The sequence below is a fragment of the Neodiprion pinetum genome, chromosome 1 (assembly GCF_021155775.2).
Source record: "Neodiprion pinetum isolate iyNeoPine1 chromosome 1, iyNeoPine1.2, whole genome shotgun sequence".
NCBI classification, from domain to species: Eukaryota; Metazoa; Arthropoda; class Insecta; order Hymenoptera; family Diprionidae; genus Neodiprion; species Neodiprion pinetum.
In genome coordinates this window covers 2,963,466-2,966,971 of record NC_060232.1, presented here as the reverse complement: position 1 = coordinate 2,966,971, position 3,506 = coordinate 2,963,466, and the positions used below count along the sequence as shown (strand labels likewise).

The 3,506-nt window shown below is 37.3% G+C and overlaps 1 long non-coding RNA gene across 1 annotated transcript; it reads left to right on the top strand.

The window, feature by feature from the left end:
• Positions 1–328: 328 nt before the first annotated feature.
• On the top strand, positions 329–2,207 carry LOC124218126 (uncharacterized). Its single transcript, XR_006882993.1, has 3 exons — positions 329–495; positions 1,036–1,276; positions 1,568–2,207. It is a non-coding gene; the product is annotated as an uncharacterized lncRNA (long non-coding RNA).
• Positions 2,208–3,506: the final 1,299 nt, after the last annotated feature.

The window sequence follows — 3,506 nt, the reverse complement described above, 5'->3', positions numbered from 1 at the left end:
AAGTAAACAATTTTAACTTGATTCATTCGTATAGTTGGCAAATTTTAAGTGTCATTTTTGCGGAAGTCGATTTTTTGTTCATTCGTCATTTAATTGAGGGAAATAAAGCGGCGAGTGCTGTTAAGTCGAAACGAAATTACTCCTTGAAAATGATCAGCTTTATCGGTGGTAGTTAAAAGTCAGCCGGCATGCGCGGCGGCAGGATATATATTATTGTAATATAAATATTATAAATTGTCCTTTGCGAGTTAGCACATAAAACCAAGTTACACGTTCGCAAAATGAACAATGCTAACAGTATGAGTTCACGTTTCAGGTATGTATCGTTCCCTTCATCAAAGAAAATCCGTTAAAGCCAAACAAACTGCAAGCGTCCAACGGAGAGGCTGAAAAGCCAGGGTAAAATGAAATCGGTACGTGACAAGCATTGCCGAAATTGTACTTCTGAAAAAGTATGGCCCATTAAATGAAGCAAAATCACATCCGTAGCAAGAGGTAAGAGGAAAAGAGCAGAGAAATACTTTTTTCTTGCCAAAAAATTTTACTCACAATAATCCAGAACACGCGGCTGGATGATTCTTGAGAAAAAACCGCCCATTGCGGCAACAATTTGACTCCTACGGATTAATATTTATTAGCCCACATTTTAATCTAAAAATATACGACTTATCGAGTAGATTGAAACGCGCCCAATGATCCACCACATGCTTTAGCGATTCGAATTCTCACTCCATGATTCAGACACGGCGATAGAGCTCTTTTTTTTATCGTTTAATGATGCCCGGCTCGTTGAGGAGTTATAGTTATTATTTCCCACAAACTGCTTCTAGCTACCCCCTGCCGCCTCTGCCGCTGGCCCACCCTCTACTCTGCCTCTACAGATAATTTACATAATGCGGTAGTATCGTATGTTATGTAAGGAATAAATATCGGCAAAGCTGTTACCGAGGTATGCGTACATACCCATGGAGCCTGGGCATGCTAACATAATTTTCTATTCGTTTTTTGATTGTTAATTTAGGTGTTTTTTTGCAGAAGGCCATTGGTCAGCACCCACCAAGTCACTACGAGTATGTTCTTCCCATTCGTTATTCCCGGGGTAGCCTAACAGGACGCAATTGCTTTCCCTACGTACTACACGAAGCATGCGGAACGTGGGCGCTTAGCAACATATGTTTATTACTGCATATCCATTGCAGTTCACTTCTGTCATTGAGCTTCGTGTGAGTCAAAAACGGCAGTGATTGAAGGACTGAATAACACCGATAAGCTGAAGGTAAACATTGAACTAATTTTCAAGTTGAGCATAAGTTGTAAGGCCTAACCAATGAACGTAGTTAACGATCCGGGTCAGTTTAATCTAAACTACCATTTTATGGTTACCATAATATTGATTCGACTATCAAAACAAATCTCAAGATATACCATGGATTATTGTAGACAAATAACAAACCTTGCATGTCTCAGGTATGATTTGACGAATCAATTCGTCATTAGAAATACCGTTACTGCTAAATTCAAAACAAGCAACAATGAACGAGACGGAGTTTGTATTGATATGTTCCAGATGCAGACTCGGTGGCCAAAAACGATATCTCATCGGAAACTTTTTACAACGGCTAAGCATCCTGGATTCGGCTATGTAATATTAGCTGAAGAACGCTGCGGATTTGCAATTATCGAATGACGGTGGACAAAACACAAAATAATTAATTCGATACCAGGTCTAGATATGAGCAGAAGTTGATCCTTGAGGAAACAGTAGATTTGCAATGCAGAATAAATATAACACGGATAAGTTAGGCCTTGAAAACACATGAGATTGGCAATGTAGGATAAATATAACAAATTTAGAATAAATATGACAAAGATTGTACGTGAACAGGAAGTAAATGAAGTTGACGTATTAAAAGTTCAGTAGTTTATTGTTGGAAGGCAAAGAAAAATATATGGTACGTTTTCTTAATTTTACGCTGGATGGTAGGCAAGAGGATTTACAGCTATAATTGCAATTACCATATCTCTGATACAGAGGCGGTGCGATCTGAATAAGTCTGCAATTTCACACGACAGAAAAATTGCGGGTTTTATAAAGCCATTTTCCACTTTTAAGAACGGAAGATTTTGGTGAAATTATGTCATTAGATTAGAGCAATAACATAATGAAATATTTTCGATTGTCTTCCGTAAGTTTCAAATCATTCATCGCACTTTTCATTCTTTCCAACGACTCAAAATTAATAATAAGAACAGTTGTATGATCTTGAAATATTGCTTCGTCATAGCACAGCAAAAATAAGATTCTAGCATTTGAAGTAATGAAAAAAAATAATGTTAAAACCCATTGATAATAGGTACATTTGTCAACATTGTTAGAACCGAAAAACTTCCTCTGACTGAATCTGTTTCAGGAGCCTTGTCTGACTACTTGATTGATCGGTGAGTCGGAGAAACAACTAAAATTATGCCGGACGATAGCTGCGAAAAAAATACCAAATTTTCCTCATATTCAATTAAAAAAATTCTCTTCATACTTGCTGGACCACAAGGATATCAAAGAAGAATTTTGACAAACCTAATGATGGACAGCTCTTGGAGTGAAGAAAAAATCCGTAGCGTTTCTTCGGTCTTCGCTGTAACTTTTGATTCACGTTTCGCAGTAACTACTAAAATTCACTTCCTTTTTTAAAATTGCGTCGATATGGTGTCTGAATGAATCGTTTCAGAGCTTTTTGAATTCTGTCGAAAATGAACAAAATAATGCAAATCAGTTAAACTTACTTTTTTCTCGCGCGAAAAACTGTTCGTCTTGAGATTAATTGAGGTGCTCTTTTCGAGACAAATTGGACCCTCAGGAACGTGAAAAAGACATTGAAAAGGGCAAAGAACCAGGAGTGGACGAATGACGGAGAAAACTACTCGTTTTTTCTTGATCCGTCACTCGCAATGTATTTCGACTGGGCGCGATCAATTCCTCTCACAAAAATACGTCGATATAGTGCATAAAAGAATTGATTCCGGCATTATTTCAAATCGAACAAAGTTTAACAGACATAATTCTGAGGGGTTAGCCTGACTTTCGTGCGATTTATTGAGCACATGACTTTTCATCGCGAAATCTCTTCCTCGACTCTTCCTAGACCATTTGGACCGTCAGAAGTGCGGAACAGAAATCTAGAATAGCAAACGACTGATACTTGGAGAAGTACAACGAAAATACGAAAGAATTATATACGGAATATGGTCACATTACAATATCAAACATTGTAAATCGTATCCTGCAGAGGTGTGTTGCAACTGTATCCAGAACATAACATGAGCTGTATTACAAAACTAAAGTCATGACTATCTCGTGGAGTATTTATCATATACTGCTAGGAACAATGTATACAGCACGCATGTTTCTTCGAATAATTATTAGATTTATTATCTAATGTTGGATCATGTTTTTACATTCCTCTTAATTATTGACCGTAATTCCATTTCTTAACTTCTTATATGACTAC